At 35.2% G+C, this 23,988-nt stretch overlaps 1 protein-coding gene across 6 annotated transcripts in view; it reads right to left on the bottom strand.

Moving 5' to 3' along the window:
• LOC131678296 (paxillin) overlaps window positions 1–23,988 on the bottom strand; it is a 233,699-nt gene that overhangs the window by 113,449 nt on the left and 96,262 nt on the right. For 2 of the 6 annotated variants that reach the window (XM_058958351.1, XM_058958353.1), the window contains exon 1: window positions 10,283–10,623. The exons of the other annotated variants lie outside the window; for them this stretch is intronic. The gene's annotated coding sequence lies outside the window, so the exon portion shown is untranslated. Of the gene's footprint in view, window positions 1–10,282; window positions 10,624–23,988 lie in introns of those variants that run through there. 6 annotated transcript variants of the gene reach the window in all.

Genomic DNA, 23,988 nt, shown 5'->3' with positions numbered 1-23,988 from the left:
TCTCAAGAGAAGCTTTTGTAAGAAATCTCATCTTCCTATAATATTTGGGAGCAGTAAAAGATGGTCCTACATGGGGATCATCAGAATCACACTCCTCAACCAAGAGAGCATAATGATTTGTCGTGGTGAGTGGCGCAGCTCTTTTAAATATTTCTGCAAAAGAGTACTCAGAGCGCTTTTCAAGGGAATGCTTCAGATTCCTTGGACGCTGTTTGTACACGTGGCATGGTTATGTGGAATTTCCTGTCAAAGGTTACTTGACACGAGTATGAAAGGATACACCATTTTGTCCCGTCCAGTTCGATTGCCATTCAAAATCTTTGTTCGTTAGAGCAAGGGGTCACTGAAATAACCAACTCCGTGCTTCAGTAGATCCACGCATGACACACTCGAATCGTTGACTACATTGTCGATCTCAACGTTGTGAGCGGGCATGTAGACACTGTAATCCTTCATAAAATGCATGTCGCTAGTAACGTTATCGATGACTTTCTTTAGTGAAAATAACACAATTCTAAGCCTATCTGCGCGCAATTCTTTAGAAATCTTTAGAGTATTTAGCGGATTGTCTATGATCTAAAAAGATCAGAGTTCAATATGTATGATTCAAACGGGAAGTCAGTGTCTGGTACATATCACTCTAGAAATGTACATCAAAAGTGCATCTAATTTGAAAAAAATGCATTATGTTTATAATTATATCCGATTGAGCTGAAATTTTGCAAAGAGGTGCTTATAATTTCGAAGTGTGTCTAATTATAAAACTCGATGGTTTTTTTCCTTCCATACAAACTATTGACATAGTAATAAACAGTCTCTTGAATATATGTTCCCTTCATTACCTCCAACTACATACACTGATAGAATATATTCGTAAATCGCTATGCATTAGTTTCGTACAGATAATTTTCATAAAATATACGAATTTTTCGTACATATTATGAATCGTTCGTAGTTCTATTGAAACACATTTATTTTTTATTACGAGTTTTTCGTGAAAACCACGAAACGACTTTCGTTGGCTTATTACGAAACAGCTTCGTTCGGCAAACGAATTGTTCGCTGCTATATACGAATATCTTTATAATATTTACGAGCACCATTCGTCGAACCGTCAACGCCAACAGAGCTTCAATATGGATTGCTATACGCCAGATAATTGTTGATGTTCACGACGGTCAGACCGAGGACTATTTAGTAGCCGTATCCGTGTCCGCCGGTTTCAGGAAGATTTTCTAAGCCTCTTCCACTTCTAGTTGATCCAGAATCCGGGGCAGTACGAATTCAGCTGAGCCATCGCTCGATGGTTTTGCATGAATAATTTTGAGTTTTTCTCTGCCGGAGCAATGTAAAAGAATATGCTATTAAATACGAAAACTTCTCTTAGATGAACGAAATTAATTCGTGCGACTAACAAGATTGTTCGTAATATACACACACGTTTATTAAAATAAACAAAACATTTCGTTTCATTCACGAAAAATAATGTCGTTATCAACGATTACATTCGTGCAATGTAAACTAAATAAGTAAAATTTACGAAAACTTTCGTTCATCAAGCGGCCATGTCTTCGTACCACAATAAAATCGATTTGGCCACATCGATTTTTTTAAATTAAAAAAAAATCTATGTTGTCAAACATCGATCCCAAAAGATCGACTGAAAACAATAAGAGGATAATAAATACGAACACTTTTCTAAGTTAAACGAAATGAATTCGTGCGACCAACGAAATCGTTCGTAATATACACACACGTTTATTAAAATAAACAAAACATTTCGTTTCATTCACGAAAAATAATGTTGTTATCAACGATAACATTCGTGCAGTATACATTAAACGTGTAAAATTTACGAAAGATTTCGTTCGCCAAGCGGCCATTCTTCTTCATGAAATGAACGAAACCTACTATTTATAATGCACGAAAATACTTCGTTGCAGAAAACGACGAATGAATTCGTGTATTTTATGATCGATTTCATTATATTTAAGAATTTATATTATCAGTGTAGCGTCAACTGCTTCCATGAATATACAGATTTGTGGCTGGAATTTACATGAAATGAGCGACAGTCAACCACGAACGAACGTCGGTCAAATCTTTTCTAAATCGAGTTTTTCTGTATTTTTACCAGTTTACAAGCATCGGATGTAAATCAGTCTTATTCTGCATTACGACGAATCGATTTTTCGTACGATTCTAATTTGTATTCTAAATAACGACAGCAAAAGTAAACGTAAGTCAGAGTTGATCGAACCACGTTCGTCCGAATAATTCCGTCATAATGCAGAATAAGGCGGAATATACCGAACGGTTGGTGAAGGTACAAATATTCAAATAAAGTTTTCGAATTTTTCTGTGATAAAAGCGGGTTGAATTCCCTAATAAATCGTCAGCTCAATAAACAGATCTACACATCCAGTCTTGCAGAAAGATCCGTCGCCTTGAAGTAACTAGCGTCAACTTATTTCCCAAAGTCTTCCGAAAAAACTGTTTATCCGCAACCTTAAAACACCTGACTTTGGATTATATTAGAACAAATCTGCATCGAGCTTGTATTTAAAATTTAGCTTCATATGGATGGCATTACTTTTCTGCTCGATTGGTTAGACAAATGCCGCAAAGGGCGTAAGACTGAAATTCCGCCAAGGGCTCCCGAAGGCCACGCTACGGCTCTAACCGTTGGAAAAGTATATTTTTCTTCTTTCCAGAATTGTTGAAAAATTTAAAATCGGCTGAAAAATGATAACGTAGCCTTTTTTGTACAGAGGACCCCAGATTCTTTTTTACCGTAGATAACAATTTTGAGGGTATATCCTTCGGCATAATACTGTGCCTTGGCGTGGTCTGGTGGTTTTTCCACTAAAGTAGTATTACAGTTATTATACCACATAGAAACGTTGGCTACGATTACTTTCTCATTAGTTAAGCTACATTGTGATCAAATTTAGTACTTAACTTGGCAACCTTTATTACCCGCTTATGCCATGGACGAAATAATGTTCAAACTGGGTTTAGAGCAAAATTCTCTCTGGAGATGCCGTGGACTTGGCGATGAGCCCCAATCCGAGACTCTTTTAAATTTGGAGTGCCCCATGCCAGAACTCGCAAAGATGATAATATAACAGATGATCTTTGGCACCTCATCTCGATCATCCACGCATACCTATGCCCGCGATCTCCCAAACATGATAACGCTTCGGTGATAAAGTGAACTATCTATAATTGTAAATTTACAAATGCGGACCTAACTGTGAACCTACAAACGGCCGTGCTCGCGCGAACATGAATCGGTCACGTCCAGAAGTCTATACCCTATAGCCAAACGGTTACAAAACCGAAATTATACACGCTAAATTTCATACACGCTATCACATACGACATACAAAAGCGCACGCGATCGAACACGTTAACATACAAACGCTCGAGCCCCTCGCCATGATACACAAAGGCGAACAGGCATCATCCGATCATCCACGTAGTTACGCCCAAGATTTCGAAAACACAAAAACGCCCAGATGATTTTTGTTAACACCGCTGCATCTAATCTGATCATGCGCAAACACATATACTCTTCTTCCCACACGATCGTAAAGTCCCTACGCCCGCATATTTGAACCGTACACTCAATATTACAATCAGAACCACAGCCCCTTGCAAATGGGCCTTAAGCAGTGTTTTAATGGGGGACATCTCCCGTCTCGTCTGCAATTGGAGTGAGTGATTCTGACAGCGAGCCAATCCAAATGCCCTATAGCTCCCAAGGAAGTTGGATTGATTTACAATCTTCGGCAAAAATTATCTTATTTTCATTTCTAGTGACAAACTGATATATAAGGTGGCACCTAGCGGTGAAAAAGCGCACTAGTGGGGTTTCTCCCTGTAAATAGTCCAAAAATCCCATACAAACTTCGAACACGTTGCTCCGGTACCTAGACTTGTCCGATTTGCTTCAAATTTGGAACAGACACTCCTGGTGGAACTACGAATAGAATCAGTTTTTTTTCTGAGCGTTCTAATTACCAATTTTCAGCAGTGCTGCAAGCAAAATTCCCACATCTCATTAAATCCTCTGAATATCGCGCATTGTGTCCTTATTCGAATCCATTGGTATTAACAACATGGGAATGTGTGCTAAAAAGTTGGGAGACGTAAATCGTCTGTGTTTTGACACATTTGGTTGAGCTTGAGGCCATAACCAAATACAAGGGCTAAATACTTTAATAGAACTATATACATTGTAACTTGACTACTTTTACAGGTGAAATAGAAAGTGAAATAGAAAAGAAATAAAATCCGGTTTGCATTTTTTGAAATTTCTTAAATGTATCACTATCACGTTGCCATCCCAAAATAAATATTACATTATAAAGTTAGGTCGGTCCAAAATTAGTACTGTCTTTACGCATGGGCACACTGGGCCAGGGCCATGGGCAACAAGATTTTTAGGGCCCCGAGGATGAATATAAAATCATTCTAAGTGCTATATACCAAACAATAGTTGCATTTAATTGTTTGTAACTCTTTAGTGCGTGCGTAACAATGGATCGGTAACAGCTCGGCATCGAACATTGTATCGTATGACATGTGAAGAAGACTTTTAAAGAGCGTCTGACAATCAATTCGATTCAAGTTTCATTTTTTTTCAAACATATAGGTACGTACATAAAGTTCGAAACGCATCGAACAGGAGCAGCAATTAGAGCACGGTGTTTAACCTTCCGGCACGCTGCTCTGAAAAGCTAGCGAAATCGTCTAAGAGCATCAGCGGCTGCTCGTTCAGTGGGCCATATGTGCGACTTCCGGAGGGTTAAACTTGCACAAGGAACCTGTACAGGAAGTCGGAACATGTCGAAATTCGTTACAAAATCCTTGTTTGGCAAGCGAACCGCAGATGCGGCAAATATTCAGCAGTAACCGACAACGAAAAAATTTATAATGCTATTTTCGTAAAATCTCAAAATAGTTTAAAAATCTCCCTGCGAAAGTGTGATTGAAAGTGTCTACACCAATCGACCCTACCTTTACTAAATCTAATTCGAGAAATCAAAGCAAATGTACGTGCCTTTAAGGATATTTGAAGACTCCTGGACATACGGTGGAAAATATTGTGTGCACAATTTCTTGTCGATTGGTCCTATTGTTATATTGTGGGGTTCAGAATCAAAGTATGGTTAATGAGGGAGTGGGGTAGACGACAGGTTTTAACGGTTAAAATGGTTTTAAAAATTCTTTTTTGGTTATACAAGGTACATTTAAATAATTATTTATAGTGAATCTCCGAAGGTACATCGGAAAATGCAGTTTACATCATATCATATGTTCTGTATTTCGACTGTTTTAGCTGACTGGCATTGAAATTATTTGTGCCGCTCATATTAATAGGTTCGAATAATTTCGATGTAATTCGAATTCGTATAATTTATCGTCAGTCGGTCTCATTCCGCCCTCAGTGCCTATCACCAGTATCAGAGAGGCGACTCCACCATTTTAACCGACACTTAACCACCGGCGCCATATTCGAAACACCAATTTGACTAGATAGATAGTTATTATTACTAAAAATGTACGTTTTCGCTTTCTACGCCTCCCCGAATGCATAAAACTTCTGTCGGAATATATAACATATATTGCGCGCTTAAATTTAACATAATATTGATTGATTTTAAAGGCTGTAAGATTTGGCCATCTGTAAACGCAATGAATTATTGATTGGAAGAAAAAATGTGTCTAATTCCAAAGTTAGCAATCGACTTTGTCCAATTTCATCATATCAGAAACAGTAGCACTGAACAAAAAATGTAACTATTGTAAGTCCCGTAGTCTAAATTTTGAAATACATGCGTTTCATGGAATAATCATGTTTGGATCACAAACAAACATATATGTAGAAGTCGAATTTTATTGGCATATTGATACTTATTTTTCGTAGATTGCAATAGTGTAATGTCTGAGTGGTTTCAGTGGTGTTATCTAGTCAAATGAATCCTCGACATTGTTGTGGTTTGTATTGAGCATGCGCCCGAAAAAAGAATATTTATTTACTTTAGAATTAACTGACGAGGACTCTCTTTCTATAATCTATCGAAAATGCAACCGAAAAACGGTCTAAATGTTTGCCTTCATATTTTAACGGCTACCTGCCGATTAAAAAGTGTGGCATTTTTGTGATTTTCTTCTAAAATAGCAATTTTTGTCTAATTGTTAAAAAAGTTACTGACATTGAATATCCTCTGTGTTAAGAAATTTAGATGTAACAATGGAAAACTAAAATAACTATTCCAGAAAAAAGCAAAGTCATTTTTATGTTACACATAATTATGGAGTATGTATAAAGTAGTCGAGATAACGTTCAAATAATGGACATTTAACCCACCCTACTCCATCATTCCCCCTTCTTGACGGACATACTTTTCATCCTCAAACAACACTTTACAACTATGAAGATCAGATTACCCCGTCCGGAGAGGGTACGTCACTGTACGCAACTCAACTGAGTTCGAAGGCCCACCACAGCATATAGTGTTTTACCGCTATCGGTCCGAAATGCTAGTAACTTTTAAGGATTTACTAAATTCCCACCTATTCTTTTAATGAATTTAATAACTGATTCCGCTCAAATATGGAAAAAAAATCTCGGAATCGCATAAAGTAGAAAGGGCTCATGATGCTGGGGATATTTTTTTATCATTACACTCTAAAACAGTTTGTACCTGTTCAATTATTGCGGCCCCTCAGTTCCGTAGTGACTATACGGAAAAAAATTATTTCCAAAATCGTGAATAAAGTACCATGAATTCTGAAACAATCACGTTTTTACGTTACGAAAACAGGACAAGAACAAAAATAGCGTGTTTTACAATTATGTTCAATTTCCCTTCAGTAAAGCCAGCATAACGCTTTTGTTAGTGAAAATATTGGTTTTTGTTTTGTGAACTTCATTCACGGTTTCCGCCCTGTGACTATTTTCTGTACGCGAACCAGTTTACAACTTTATGAACATTATTCAATTATTCATAAAAGAAAAGGTTAACTCATGAGGATTTTTTATATTTAGGAACATTAGATCACAAAATCAAGACATTCTGGATATTTTCTCGTGAACTATTTCACGAAACTCGGAATTTTATTCATGAATACATTCAATTCTCGTGAACTAATTCATAATTCCTAATACATCCGTGCTTGTAAAATAGTTCACAAAATCATGAAATATTATCCATGAATTCGTGAACTGGTTCATGATGCCTAGTACGATAGTCACCATCATACTTGCCTGTGAAATAAATCACAAAATTATAAAACATTATTCATGTATATGTGAACTAGTTCATGAATCTTGGTATAATAGCCACGACTTAACATTCGTGCTTGTGAAATTGTTCACAAAATCATCAAATACTATTCATGTATTCGTGAACTGGGTGATAATTCAAAATATATTATTGACGATCCAATATCCGTGCTCGTGAAATAGTTCACAAAATCATGAAATGTTTTCCATGTATTCGTGAACTGGTACATAATACCTAGATTAATAGTCACGACTTACCATTCGTGATCGTGACATAGTTCACGAAATCATAAAATATTATTGAAATGGTTCATGATTCCTAGTAGAATAGTCACGTCTGACCATTCGTGCTCGTCAAATAGTTAATAAAATCATGAACTATTATTCATGGATTCGTGAACTAGTTCATGATTCCTAGCACGTGATACGATCTATGTTATGTGCTTGTTAAAACATATTTCTAATTAATTTTAATTTCACACGTGAACTATTTCACAAAAAATGTTCGTCGAATCTTTTTTGACTCATGCACTTTTTCATGTAATGTCTAGCTGCTACGGACCAGTAATAGGTACGAGATAGACATGAGAAAACTATTAGTACCTCGAACATCGTTTGAAAAGGTTCAGTTTGATGATTGGACAGAAAACGAAAACTGCGTTGAGCACCACAAATCGTGTCCATAAAATATTTTAAAGAATAAAACTGCTGGTATCATGAACATGGGTCACATTACTCAAGTTCTAAAATAAAATATCACGATAACGTGAATACAAATTATGAAACTCATGACAAAGTTCCTGAAATCATAAACATAAATCACCCTACTCATGACTAAAATATGACGATAACGTGAATATAAATTACGAAATTCGCGACCAAGATCTTGAAATCATGATAATTAATCCCGATAGTCTGGCAGAAAAAACCGATAGTAAACTTATGCATAAAATAGCAAGGTAACGTGATGAGAACTCAGAAAAATCGTGAATAAGCTCATGAAATCATGAACATCATGTGACTGGCGGCTGTGTATTCTCAAATTATGATCAAGAATAATAACGAAAACTGAACATGTCCAGGGAAAAACAACAGCAAGCCAACCAAACATTCTAATGTAACGCAATGTATATATTTGGGGCGAGCTACACAAATAGTTTCATGAATACGAGGTTTATTATTCACAATTTCAGGAACTTGGTCACGATTTTCGTAAATCGTTCAGTTCACGAAATCGTGATCTTTTGTTCATGAATTTATGAACGGATTTTTTCCGTGTAGAAGGCCCGAGTGGTCTTAAGACGACCCCGTCCACAATCCTCGTGTATTGTTCTATTATGAAGATATAAATCTTTTTGATAACAGTTTACGTGTCGCGAAAAGCACACAAAAGGAGTGGTGCAATTCACATTTAAGAAAATGTAAACATACACGACCGTAATTCTCTAGTTTATCCAACCGAGTTGTACATTAAAAGATATAAATTATTTTAATTTACATGTCAATAAATGTAAAATCTAGAAAAATACGACGCGATGTTGCTTTCGTTCAGTGCAATATTGAATTTTTTAAGATAGAATGTGTGTCATGTTGATTTGAAGACATCAGAGCAGCTTATACTATCTCTGTCATGGGCTTAAATGGCCTGCGTTAAGCCAGACCGAACTGAGCGCCATAATTTTTTTCTGGTATTTTTCATATTAAAATGCATTTTTAGGTAACTTATCATTAGCGTGGCAAATTAAAGACCACTTATTTGCTTTCGTTTGATATTTGTGTTCCCAAAAATAATTAGATGTGGCTGTTGCTGGTGCTATGTTGGATGCGATAGCGATTTTAGAGCATGTATCTCTAAATGGCGCTTGGTCCTCTTTGGCTTAACACAGGCCAAATGGTGTGATGAAAAAAGAGACGTTCAATTCGAATTTTCGCTTCACTCAAATACGAACTTTTAACAATGCTGAAGCTACTTGTGTTATAACACAGATTCTTATGAATAATATAGACACAATTGTGTGGTATGCCTACTCAATAATAGGAATTAAATAAGCACAATAACTAAATAACATTTACTGATAGTTCAATGCCAAACTTATGAAATAAAATAAATTTTTATCTGCAAAACCGACTTGTTTGTTTATGTCTAAAATAGAACCAGATTAACAAAAAGTTAATCAATTAACTACATCTAGTACGTGAGCCAAAATTAAACCACTTTGCGTTGCTCAAGCTGGAACACCGAAAGTTAAAATAAACTCCCAATCTATAACAATTAAAAGTTGATTCAACAGCTAGGTATAAAAAAAGTAAAACGTGCGAGGGCGACCTTGCCAAAGATCACCACACATATGCTGCCACCCGAAACTAAACACATAAAATTCTGCAAAAATCTCCTCTCCAACACATTTCAACGACCATTAAGAGAACGCAAACACTTTTCACACGGTGTTGTTTTTTTTTCTTCACTCTGCAACACGGCACATTGATAAAAATAATTTCGGTGTTTACATCGACCGCCTCGACACTGTTTTCTGTTACGTCTTTTCTCTCTAGCTGTTGTTGATCTTTTTCATTGTAAATATATTAGCACAGTTCACTGTTATCGTCACGTTATCTTCTCGCACGAAGCTCTAGGATTTTTCTCTAACCGGCAAATCTCATTGATAAAAATTGGCCTTTGCCTTTGCACTGACTAAATACACTGACTGTTCAAGCTACAGTAAATGTTTCAGAACATCACATTAACAGCCGCAAAACAACATCAACAAAGGCAACCGATTCTACAGTTGCAAAACTCGTGACACTCAGCATGACAAATAGGCCACCGCGCTTCTGATCCTTGAAATGCTCTTTCAATTTAGTCACGATCGAACTCTGGAGTTTAATTTATGCAAATCAACCCGAAAGCTGGTACACCACACACAGAAAAATAAAATCACAAAGGTGAATCGCGGATGGAAAACCTCTATCTATAATAAACCAAACCTATCAACGAAAACGGGGCGACAAAAAACGGTCGACAGAGATCGCAGTTTCCACCGAACTGAACCTTTCTTGCGCGGAATGATGACCGACCGTCAGCGTCTTCGAACAAACACACAAATCGAGAGAATGAGGCAGCCACACAACACTGCCATCAAAGTGTGGCACACGCGACGCGATACCGCGGAGAGCGCGAAATATTGCGGAATCCGCTGCTGCTACTACTGACTGCTTCCCGCTGTCGCAGCCGTCGTCGTCTTAGATGGTTGCGAAGTGAAAAGTGCGAGGTAGGTTGGTAAGGTAGCTAAACTTCCTCGGACCATACCGATCGAACGCACCCGCTCGAATGTGACAACGTAAACAAAACTCAGTGTCAGGCGGATCGGCTAAACATTGGATTGGCGGAGGGATATAGAGATGCGTTTAGAAGCGGTAGCTATTGCAGATATCAGGGATGGATCCAATGGGAAGTGCGACATTCTGTACGTCTCAAATTAAATTCTAAATAGTTGGCAAAATTCATTCAAAATTGAAATTGTTGCAAATTATAATTTAAGGTTAAAATATAAAAAACATAATTTGCTTCAACCCTGTTGCAAGACAATGCCCATATATATTCTTCTTCCTTAGATCAACTTTGCGATGGGATCAGGTTTTCCAAACACACGAAAGATCGATATGGTATATAGGTGAAACCGCGAAGTAGCTGTCGCAAAGTGTACGGTAGATAAATAGAAAGATTGATGTCAATTCAATTCTAGTCACGAGTTATGCTTCGCAAAACAGTGTGCTTTACCGGTTTTCAAAATATTCAAACATTTCAAAGGTCACACAAAAACTAACTATTGAATATTGAAAATTTTGAATAGTTCTTCAGAAGTTCTACAACATTTTTAGAGATAATTGACATGCCAAGTAACACATTAGTCTATTTAAAAAGAATTCAATTGAATTTTCGAACCGCAATTTTTAAGATCTATCTTTCTCTAAGCTACTTATTGATTCACACAATGTGGACAAATTTAGAAACAACTATTTGTTAGCGATTTTTATCGTTTTTGATTTGACCAATATTCGACGTTGGGCACTCTTTTTACTTGACTCAAAGTTTCAAAAATGTCCTATGCACCAAACAACAATATTGATTATAAGACTAGTTTACAAGAAAAATGAAGGTTCAAGAAAAAATATTTTTAGACTAATTTTGGGTCATATTCATTTTTTTGTTCAAAGAAGCGATTTTGTGATTTTCTCAAAAAACTCGTTTTTGAGCACTTTTTGCAGTTTTTAGTCAATATTTCGTGTCAACATCATTCAATTAATTTAGTCAATAAGCAGGTTGAAAGGTGCCGAGATGCCCTTTCCAAAAACATATAATATGTGTCAATCTTATGTAAAATTTTTAGAGCTGCAAGCGACCAAAGTTTAAAAAAAGTGCATTTTTGACCATTTTTAAAAGTTACTCATTTTTAAATGATTTTTTTTACCGAAATTTTTTTTTTTTTCGCTCCTTTTAGAATCTAAGTTGACAAATAATATGTTTACGTTAATTTTAAGCCTAATATCACTAACATCGGATGGAAAATGTTGATGCTATGGCACATTGAGCGAAATGGAAATTTTATGATTTTAGCGGACCCTGCCCTGGCGCGGCGGTTTAGAGGGTGTAGCACTGGTCTCATAAGCCAGTCGTCAAATATTCGAGTCCCTATCGGGAAGGAGTCTCAGTGGGATCGTAGCACTAGCCACGTAATATTCTGTGAACTGAGAATCTGCTGTGAAGCCTGTTGAAGCAGAAGGCGAAAATTCCTTTAATTCGTTAAATATGTGCTCACCACAGACAAAACAAAACTTTTCCAACGATATTTCCACATTTTAAAAAGAGCACTTAGTTGTACAATGAAATATCCAAAACCATTCAAATGCCGCAGGATGGATGGATGCAAGCTCGAGAAGACAGTACCAAACACAAACAATAACTATCAAGTATAGAAGATTATTTCAGCTGAAAGTATGATTGTGCGAAAAATAAAAAGTTACAATTTTCACTCAGTGCTTCATACCATCTACATTTTTCATCCGACTTTTGTGACCATTGGATTAAAATTTATGCAAAAAGATAATTTATCTCATTAGATTCTAAAAGAATTTTCTTCTGTCCTTGATTTATTATAAAAAAAATACTAGAAATATGCATTTTTTAAAAAAGGTCGAGCATTAGACTTTTTTTACTTTGGTCGATTGTAATCATAATAAATGTACATTTCTCGATAAACATACGATTACGGCTTAAAAGCCAACTGTCAAAATTCTCTTTGAAGGGAAATTCCGGACAAACCGTTACTGGCTAAACGCAGTTCATAGCAGTTAATGCAAGAGAAAACTTTTTTCTTTTGTTTACTATAAACATCTGTGATTGGCGGGTAACAGTTTGTCTGAAATTTCCTATCAAAGAGAATTTTGACAGTTGGCTTTTAAGCCGTAATCATATGTTTGTCGAGATTTGATCTACGCATGTTATACATTTTCAGAAAGGGCACATCCATACCTTTCGAACTGTTTCGATAAGATCCTATTTGAACAAGATGTTGACAATTAACTAAAATAGTGCCCAAAAACACCTTTTTCAAAGAAATCTTGAAAATGCTTCTTTGAAAAAAATGGACTTAGTTTTCGTATTCAGCGATCCAAAATTAACTGAGGAAACACCTTTCTTCCTAGCTTATCGCGATTACCTTCAAATTGTTAAAATCTGTCACATTAGATTCTGAAAATATGAAAAATTATTTTTCTGTAATAAGAAAAAGAGCAAAAACAAAAAAGCGGAAGCAAAAGAAAAACATTTTTTTTAAATTCGAAATTCTTTGAAAGAGAAATAGAGTATTATTTTCGTATTCAGCGACACAAAATTAATCTAGAAAACACTTTTTCTCGTAACTTCATTTTTCTTGTAAACTAGTGTAATCTTATTTAGGACCAAAAGAGATATCGTCGCTGTTGTGCTATCTTATGACAAACGCCATTTTGTGGTAAACTGAGTTAGATATGCCACATTGCTTGTTTGAAAAATCTCTACAAAGTGGCGTTTTCAGAATTTTGAAATTCTACTTGGTTACTTAGATATAGCGAGAAACATGATGAGAAATTTTGAGTTTTTTGCTTCAAATCACTGTATCTAGGGATTTGCTCAAGTTATATTGAAGTTGTAGATGTTTTTTTGTGTGAAAATGTCTGAGGAACACAATGGCATAAACATTTTCAAAGGAAAATTACACGAGTTGTGAGAAAAACACAGTTTTAGTTGTAAACTGAAAATAAAGCATATTTGGCAACAATGTAAACAAAAATAACTTTTTTTTCTAGATTCCCTGACTCATTTCCTTCAAAATGTATTTCACCGATTGTTTATAGACCATATGAACGCAAAGATATGAATAAAAGTAAAAAATGGTTTTTTTTTTCTATGGAAAATTTTCCACGCACGATTATGACACGTCATACAAATTTTGTCATCAATACACGCCTATGACATGTGTGAGTGCGACTTTTGTTTACATTCATAGTAAAAACTCGCAACATAGTCAACCGATCTTCGTAATATTTGAGAGATTAATGCAGAATAGATAGAAGCATCAATCGTCTTCTTTGGATTGTTTCTACCATTTATAAGTTTCAAAATATTCAATCTCAAACTTTAAAAATCGTTTTTCTCGAAATGTGCTAAATGGCGCTTGTCATAAGATAGCACAACAGCGACGATATGTGAAAAACAGAGCCATTTTCACTCGGTGCCTAATAACATCACCAGTTTTTGTCGGATTTTCATGATCTTAGGCTTAAAATTCACGTGAGAAGTTTGCCTGTCACATAAGATTTTAAAAGATTTTTTTGCTTATTTATTTTTTTTATGAAAAATCAACCAAAAATTAGTAATTTTATCAAACACAACTTTTTTGACTTTGGTTGCTCTTAACCCTAAATTGTTGATATTTTATCCTAACATGGAATAGGCACATCAATACCTTTCGAATGGTGAGTCGTTTAATTTTTTTAATCGGAATATTTGTTCCTGAGATATTGACCAAAAACTGCAAAAAGTTCTCAAAAAGACCTTTTTTTAAAAAAATCACAAAAACGGTTCTTTGAAAAAGAAAATGGATAATGGATATTTCGTGCTCAGCGACCCAAAATTGACTTAGAAAATACTTTTTTTTCTTAACTTCATGCAATTAACCCAAAATTTGTAAACTAGTGTTAGTTGTGTTTTGCCTCAAATGAGACCGGGAGTGTTTCTGTCTAGGTTTCGCATAACTAATCTATTTGACCATGAATTACAAATGGCCTGATATTACACAATGATAAATTACGAGAAACAAGTACAGGTCGGACTCGATTATCCGGGGATTCGATTATTCGTGATTCGATTATCCGGGGAAAATGATTCGATTATCCAGGTGTTTCTAAAAAAATCAAATTTCAACTAGAATGTCTGATTGTAGTGCTAATTCGATCATCGGAGTCAACAAAACTTTTTTTCGGGGGGTCTAGGGTTCCTCCTCACAAATTTTGGCCTACCTCAAAAATAGCTTATATATGGGTCATTCCGCGCAAAGCGGCCAAAAAACTAAAACTTGGGATCGACCTTCACGAATTGGAACTAATTTTGAAGAAATTGTTCATCTACAGCCAATATATAATATCCTAAATTATTGTGTCATTTTTAACCACCCCTCGGTCCATGGGAACACTCCTAATTTGAACTAATTGTTTCAAAAAAATAATTGTTATTCGGATTATATCTTTGGTACTGTTTGCACTACAATCAAACAGCGAGATGATTTTTGATTATGAAATTTCGATTTAATCCTTATCCCTATTTCTATGGTTTTTTCGCTGAATTTTGATGCAGGATTCTAGAGAAAAGCTTCTCAAAGGTCTGATGGAATCCTGCTCAAAACAGCATTCTGCTGAAGATTATGATTTTTTCAAGATGCTGATAGAACGTTGTTCCTATTTGCAATGAAATCCGGTGTAAAATTCTGATGAATATCCTGCTGTGAGTTCCAGTGGACTTTGACACAATGATCTTCGTCCATTATCCCCTTCAACAATTGATTCCTGCTCAGAATTCCAATGGCATCTTTAAGCCATTCATGCCAATGTTGTTGATAAATAACTACGTTTTTAAACGACTATAACTTTTGGTTTACACAACGTTTGTTTACAAATACAAATAAGCTAATAGCTGGGACTAATATCTTTCATTCGAGCACTAACAGTTATAAATATTATGAGTAGAACAGAAGTTATCACAATTAATCTTATTGGGTTCCGCTGAAGCAGTGCTGCCAGGGATAGTTTCTTTTAATGGTGAAAGTCAAATTTTGGAATATTTTCGTAGCCCAATATATGTAAATATTATTGGAAACTGATAGAACTGTTTAATTTAGACTACCTTCAACTACCTTTTTCATGAAATTGGACTTGATCGGAAGGTAAATATTGAGCAGCTTCTAGCACTGCGAAAGAAGCACCTAGCTTTAGTAAACCAGGTTTTTCGTGTTTCATGATGGCAACAGTTCTAAGAAAAAATAGTTTTGGAACCCTATATGCGGTAGAAAGAAGTTGATCAAGAAATGGTTAACAAGATTCTGATAAGAGACCCGGCAGTCTCTGGAGGCGATTTCAATTCTTGGGTAGCTGAAGCAAAAATGGATGTTAGGCTTTGTAAAGAGGGCACCAGCAGTACTTCTTGCTAAAGCCGCCGAGAACCCATCATCTACGTAACTTTGTGTAGTTCTTCGCTGGTGACAAACATGAGTGGGATAGTTTCCGAAGACTACATGCATAGTGATCACCTGACAAACCGGTACGACATTGATCAACTAAGTGATGTTACAAGGACAAGGGCACCGTGAACTAGAATGAGGGTTAAAAGAAACAGACGACCCGTAGCTTACATATTTACCTTTTTTTATAGTATACGAGTAATCGAATCATTTACCCCGGAAAATCGAAGCCCCGGTTAATTGAGTTTGACCTGTATTGCAGAAGACACACATTGTTAAAAAGCGTGTCTTAGAATTCTTGTACAAATATCTATAAATATAACTAATACATGCCGTTAACTCGTTACCAATATAAATAATACATGAAAACCAACTAAAAATACAAATCACACCTTGAAATTCGGAAAAATCGGGTAGGGCCAAAATAGGTACATTTACATTTTACATAATAGGAAAATTTACCCTGATCATTTTATTTCCAATTTCTTCGCAAATACAGCTTAAATTCATAAAATAACACAAAAAAAGTTTGATTCGATTATCCGGGTGATTTGATTATCCGGGATAAGATTTTTTGAAATCCCCGGATAGTCGAGTCCGACCTGTCAATATACTATTATAATCTCACTTGTAATTAAGTCTTATTAGTTATCCAAATAATGCTGAAACAATTTTTAGACTACTACTGTATCCCACAGTAGAAGGTGGTTACGTTGTTCTTAACTTCTTGAATGTAAGCGACGTTGCTGATATAATAAAACTTGGCACAGTCGACTTCTAACTCCGGAACAAGCCACATTCTCTCTTTCAATGAAGATCCCACTACGTTAACAGATGACCGATCCATGCTCAACTATTTTATATTTTCACCATTCAAAATAAGAGCTATTCTATGCCTTCTTTGTTGAGGAAGGATTGTTTAAAGCTGCTTTCAAACCAAATTATCAAAATCACTCGAATCTATAAGTATAAGTGGTATACCCTATTTCGAAACCAATCGTGTATGATAGACGAATTAGAAAACACGCCAAGTGTATCAAGTCGTAGCCCATAGTTCGCATTAACAATTGTCGTATGTAACTTTTTTTAATTCTTTGAATTTTATTTTTAATTTTTCGAAATTTCGAATTTAACTTTCCTTTTAAACTCTGATATTTAAATGATATTGCTGTTTCCGGCAGATTTCAAATGTTGATTCCGCATATTTCAAGAATATTCATAAAAATATTAAAGTAGACGAGTACTTCTAGAGTTGGTTGCAGGATAGAATAGTCTCCTGCAATCTCGGTGGGCATGCTGAAGTTCTTTTTTTAACAGCCTTGCTTTTCTCGTGTGTATTTGCTATAACACACGCAGATTTCAATCTATCGGCTTTCAAAAAACTGCCAGCGACAAAAATACAGCCTAAACAATACATTATAAACTACCTCTACCCAAATTTTCAACAGAAAATACCCAATGGGTCATTTTCTACAGCGTTTGCTCACAATTGAAACCGCGTCTATAAATGGATAAGTGCAACAACGTTCACTTACGGGATGTTATCCTGATAGCAAAACCACGGATGTAGGTGTACGTGGATGATCGCAAAAGGATCGAGCGATTGTATGTTAACATACGTGTTGCGTGTATGTAACTTCCCGTGCGTATAATCGATTTGATAACAGTGCACAGTGGTCCAGAATGCAAATTTAGCAGGAATTTTGAGATTTTACTAAAACTAAAACACTTAGCCTTATTAAGTCTTTGGAGAAGTTTTCGTAGTTTATGAGACCCCTCTTTTTGTTAAAACAACAGTTAAGGTGGTTCCAATTTTACCAAGATCAAAAAATTAACCTTTTAACCATTCTAGCTAGAGCCAAACGACCTTCAGCGAAGTTGTAGAACGACAAATTTTGGAAAAGTTTGCTGAAGACATGTAAGCTCTACCTGTCATAATTTTTATTTTACAACAAATTTAAAGTCGGGGCTTAGGGTGTTTCTTCGAAATACAGTTTTACTCCAATAACTTTTGCTGTATTTATTTAAAACTGAACTAGTCTTCAGACAACTTTAAGATTGTTTCAAGGCGAACAATTTGTTTCATGGCACCATATATCTAACTATTTCCGTTCAAAAGTTATGAGTACTTTTTTGCCAAAAATGGGTTTGTTTGGAATAACAATATTACTCATTTGGGGCAAATGAACTATAAATAAGGTCATGATTAGAGTTATAATTGAGCAAAAAATGGCGAATACGATATTTTTTAAAATTTCATAAAATTGATTTAAAAAAATCTATTTTTGAAATATTAAGTGCTTATATCTTCTGAACAATAAAAGCTGGAGTTTTGATGCATTAGAAGAAAATGTTCGTCTTCAAAAACTCTGAAAAATGTCTGAAGGATAGGTTGGAAAAAAATGAAAACTGAAAAAGTTATATTAAAAATTTGGTTTTTCATTAATTGACTCTTTGTAATATGTTTAAACTACTTTCACGATGTACAATATAAAAAATGTAATTTCGTTTTCATGATAAAATATTGCACTTTACAATACTTTTCTATTATTTTAAATAGTGGGTAGGGTGGTTCTATTTTTTTAAAATCAGAAAATTATCTTTTTAACGGTTCGAGAAAGAGATTCGCTGTTTGCAAAAAAAATTGAAGAAGATGAAATTTTAAAAAACTTTGTCGAAGACACTGAAACTCTATGTCGTGTACTTTTCATTTTACAAGAAATTTGCCAAAAAAATTTAGGGTGTTTCTTAAAAAATGGTTTTCTTTGTATAACTTTTGCAGTTTTGATTTTTCACTTTAGAAATACTTTCAGATATTTTGAAGGAGAACAATTTGTCTTATTTATCCTCGAGCTTCGTTCGTTAGAAAGTTATATATACTTTTTACTAAACTATTTTTTGAGTAAATATTGCACGATATAAAAAATATAGTATTTACCATTTTTTGATGATCTATACTACAAAGCATGCTATTTCATTTGAAAGCAACAGTATTTAATGTTCAGTGCCCGAATCGAAGAAAATTCTATTTGAAAAAGTTATATTTTTATATAAAAGTTCTTATAACTTTAAAACGAAAAAAGTTTAGTAGTTGGTGTTTTAAAGCAAATTATGCGCCCTAAAATAATCTTCAAGTTGTCCAAGAGGTACTTTAGCGTAAAAAAAACTTCAAAAGTTATAGAAATAAAACCGTTTTTTTAAAGAACACCCTAAAGCTCATATTTGAATTTCTCGTGAAATGGAAAATATAAAAGCTAGAGCTTGCATGTCTTCAGCGAATTTCTCTACACTGTGTTGCTCTACAACTTCATCGAAGACAGTAAAGCTCTATCTCAAACCGTTAAAAAATTCTATTTAAAATATTGCTCAATTTAGAACCACTCTAGCATCTGTTTAAACAAAAACAAGTGCCTTGCAAAGCACAATAACTTTGCCAAACATGTTGTAAGGCTAAGTCATTTAATTTTAGCAAAAAGTTAAAATTCCTGCTAAATTCGCATTCTAGACCACTGTGCAGTGTGGCCATTCTGTTACTTAATTTTTAATCTACGGTTCAGATGCTAGAAGAGAGTAAGTTTCCCCATATCACTAGTATCGCCATGGAACGTGTTGTCTAGAGGATATGAGCGTCATTTTCTATTGATCCAACGGTCCTACGCTGCTAGGACCGAAGGTAGAGATTTGCGTACGTGACCAACTTATTATCATTTATTAGCTAACAAGGGTGTTTGTAGGTTCACGCTTGAGAACGCCTGTAAAAATTTACTATTGACAAAATATTCACCTAATCACCGGGGTGTTTTCATGTTTGCGAGAAGGCGGACTTTGGTGTGCGTGGATGTTCGCGATGGTTTTAAGCGTTTGTATATAAGATTCCCCATATCATTAGTGTTACCGGTCATGTCGCCAAGGAGCGTGTTGTTTAGTAGATATTAGCGTCATTTTTTAATTAGTCCAACTAAACGCATGGCTGCTGAAATCGAGAGAAGAAACTTCTAGACGTGACCGATTCACAATCGCGCGAACGGTGGGTTAACGCTTGAGACCATGTTTGAAAATGTATAAGTGGCAAAACGTTCACTTTAATACCGGGCTGTTATAATATTGGCGAGATCGCGAGCGTAAGTATGTGTGGATGATTGCAATTGCATGGTCACGTTTATTACCAATTTTGTGTTATCGTGAAGGCCACGAGCGTTTATACGTTTGGAATGAAAGATTGTGAGTGTATAAGAGAGAATATGCAGTGGCAAGTGTTGCTATGAATCTAATTTAAGTTATAGTAAATAAAGGAAAAACATGCCGAATAAAAAAAAATTAAAATAAAAAAGATTCAAGGGGGGGAGACAAGGGTTTCAGCATGAAAAAACTTTTTTTTTGAAATCTGGGTTAAGCGAATTGATCAAAACTTTTGTACATTATAAGGTATCCTTTCAATAACATGCTCGAAAACTCAACTATTTATTGCATAGAATGTGTATGCAAAGTTTGAAATAAATCGGTTAAGTGGTTTTTGAATGGCAGTTAACACCGCAAATCGTGTTTTTTAAAGAGGTTCTACAAAAAGCTTCGTCATCGAGTCGCTTGTCGATATTTCTGTATAGAAAAATTACAGCATGTTACTGGAATGATACATTTTAATGTACACAAGTTTTAATCGATTCGCTTTACTCAAATTTCTTAAAAAAAATTGCAGCAAAAAGTGTTTTTAACGCTGATACCCTTTGCCACCCCACCCCCTTAAGTTGAAGTGCATAAAGATTATTTTTGGTATAAATGAGTAGTGGAAAATAAAACTTATAGAAGTACAACAAAATTAGGCTAATGAAATAGAAAAATAGAACGCTTTAACATGCAATAAAACTACTTGAGCTCGTATTAATGAAATCTTCGGAAAATTTTATGAATGCTTTTCTTTGATACTGAGTTTTTACTGATTAAACCCTGTAAAAGTGAGATATTTTTATTTATTTCCTTTTCAACAAATATAACGAGACGATGTCTTCAACAAACTGGTAATGTTTACTTTTGCGAATAACTTTGCTGAAGATGCCAAGTATGAATACTTTAAAATTTATAACACGTTTATGGTAAATGACACTTTAACACCTAATGCACAAAACAGTAAAGTCCCGTTTTTATAACCCGGCCGACAAATCTTGGTTGATAACACGGAAAAATAGATACAACCTTCTAAAATTTGTGACGAATTTTCTTCTTACTGAAAGAACACATAGAGTGTTGGGGTCTCAAGTAAAGCTATGGTATAGTCTCAAACAAAAACACGGTATGTTAGATAGACAAATTAATTTTGAAAAACTATATTGACCCAACCCTGAGTCGATTCTTATTATATTATCTTATTATTCCGGGAGATTCTGGTCCAATTTCGAGCCAAAATGATAAAATCTATCAGACCAACGTTCTTGAAGTTTATATGCGATTCTTAGACAATCTGTATGGAGGAAAAACGCTTGTTCACATTTTTCCACTAAGTAGCACTATAAATATCAGCTTTTTATATTTCAAAATTTTAGATCATCTGGTTTCTCGTCGTATTTTCGAGCCCGAGTAATTCTTGGTGGTCAGTAGAATCGTGGAACCGGCCAATTCCACAATGTGTATGAACTTTTGTTATTTCGCCGATAGCCATATCGTCAAATGTTGCTTCGCCGAAGAAATCGTTTCGCCGAATCTCATTTCGCTAAATGAGTCGTTTCACCGAAATTGATTTTAATGAAATGACAATTCGTAATCGGATTTACACAGATAGCACAAATTATTATCAGTATCAGTTCAATAGTACCCATATAATACATGACTGCCTTGACAAAATGGCTGTGCTTAGAAAACTGTAACAAATTATTTGACATTTTTTGCAAGGTAAGTATGTCAATGGTTGGCACTCATGAGCGAATTTTGTACTTTATCAAACTAATCTGGACCAACGAAATTAACCCATTCATACCCATGTTGTTTGTGGACAACAACGTTTTTAAACAGCTATAAGTTTTGTTTGAGGCAGGATCTGCTCACAAAAACAAGTAAGGCTAATAAATATGACTATTGCCTTTCATTTGAGTTTATACAGTTACAAGGATCAGCTGTAGAACTGAAGTTATTGCAAGTACCCTGATTGGATTCCGATGGAGCAGTGCTGCCAGGAACAGTTTACGTTAACGACGGAAAATTAATTTTTCCTATATCTTATTTATTATTATTGAAAACTGATAAAACTTATCAATTTAGACTGTTTTTGGCTACGTTTTCCACGCGATTGGACTATTGTAAATATTCTAGAATAATTGTATTGATCATTGGAAGGTAAAAATTGAGTAGCATCTAGCACTATTAGGAAAGCACCTATTTTTATGAAAAAAAATGTTTTTCGTGTTTCTTGACCCCACCGTTAACAAGGAAAAATAGTTTTGAAACCGTACATGCACTAGAAAAAAAGTTGGGCATGAAAGGTTTAATCGCAGTGCCTCTTCTCGCTAATGCGTCTACCAACTAGATACCAATTATACCAGAATGACAGGGTACACATAAAAGCTAAATAATAATTGACATAGCGAGATCTTTGTTTTCAGTTCGACATTCGATAACTAAATGATTGGTTAGGAAGATTCCTTTTTTGCCAAACATTCTTTGGTGTCCTCAACGACATTTCTACAAATTACAACAAAGCCACTAGAATAATACGAGAATGTTTATGAACGATTATAAACATATTATATTTACGACTTATATAATAGATTTCACTTCCGACAGCTCAAGATGAGCCTCGAATTACAACTGTTGTGGGAATAACAAACTGCGGTTTTGGTTAATATTATGCCGCTAAGGGTATAATGTTTCGTCCTTACGTTGCTTGCAAGGTGCGGTTTTCGATTTTGTAGCAACGTGTATGTCTACTAGTATTTGTTTAACTTAATTACAAAAGACACATGAATGCTGTCAGAACTACAAAACGTACACTTCGTTTCATGAATGAACCAGTCAACGGTATGTATCTATAATTTATATATAGATTCTACATACAACGCAAGTGTCTATTATAATTCTAGCAAACTTATTCAAATGGTTCTATGTGCAAATGAGAGCATATCTTTGTTTATTTTCTTTTTCTTTAATCATTCGGTTACATCTATGTTTGCTGTTTAATTTTTTGCCATAATATGCTAATCGAATCATAGTCTTTTGGCATGTTCTTGAAAATTACTGGATTGTTATTTGATGGCGCCGTGAATATCAAAAGAGAAATTAAACACTAATTAAACACATGTGCAAATTCTCGTTGACACGTTAATGCGCCCAACAAACAACGGCGTTGAAAGACGATTTAAGTTGGTGTTAAATGAATACGTTTTTTTTATAAGTAGCCCAGTTGGTTCGATGACGGCAAGTTTATTTTGCTCCACTTCGTTTGTCCTATCTGCTTCACATCACAAGCAGAAAGTTCAAGGTTACGCGTTGTGATCCAGATCTTCTTCTGTGCAACTATTATCGGATATATATAGACATTGCTCCATCATGCCTGCTATGGTGTGGGAAAGTGCAACACGAAGACGGTACGGAACCGTTGATGGACTTGTAAGGTACCGCTAGCTTTTCCATCGCAGAAGCCGATGAGCCTATTTCAGCCCTATTAGAAAGGATTCTGCTCTATTTTGTTAATCCCTCGGTCTCTAAATTGGTATCAATATCTTTGCCTCGCTCCTGAAAATTAATAAAAGTGGCCTGGGTAGTGTGAAATACTCGGTTTTGAGCGAAACGAATAGTTGAAATGAGTTTCCAAATTTTCACCCTACCATTTGGTGTTGCACAAAGATAACAAACGCTGATCTAACAAAAAAGACTTCAAATTAGTCGGGTGATAATAGGAATATGATGGAATTGGACTCATTACCCTATATTTAC

This window comes from Topomyia yanbarensis, chromosome 2 (genome assembly GCF_030247195.1).
Source record: "Topomyia yanbarensis strain Yona2022 chromosome 2, ASM3024719v1, whole genome shotgun sequence".
Lineage (NCBI taxonomy): Eukaryota > Metazoa > Arthropoda > Insecta > Diptera > Culicidae > Topomyia > Topomyia yanbarensis.
The sequence above is the reverse complement of the archived record's forward strand: the minus strand, read 5'-3'. Positions and strand labels throughout refer to the sequence as shown.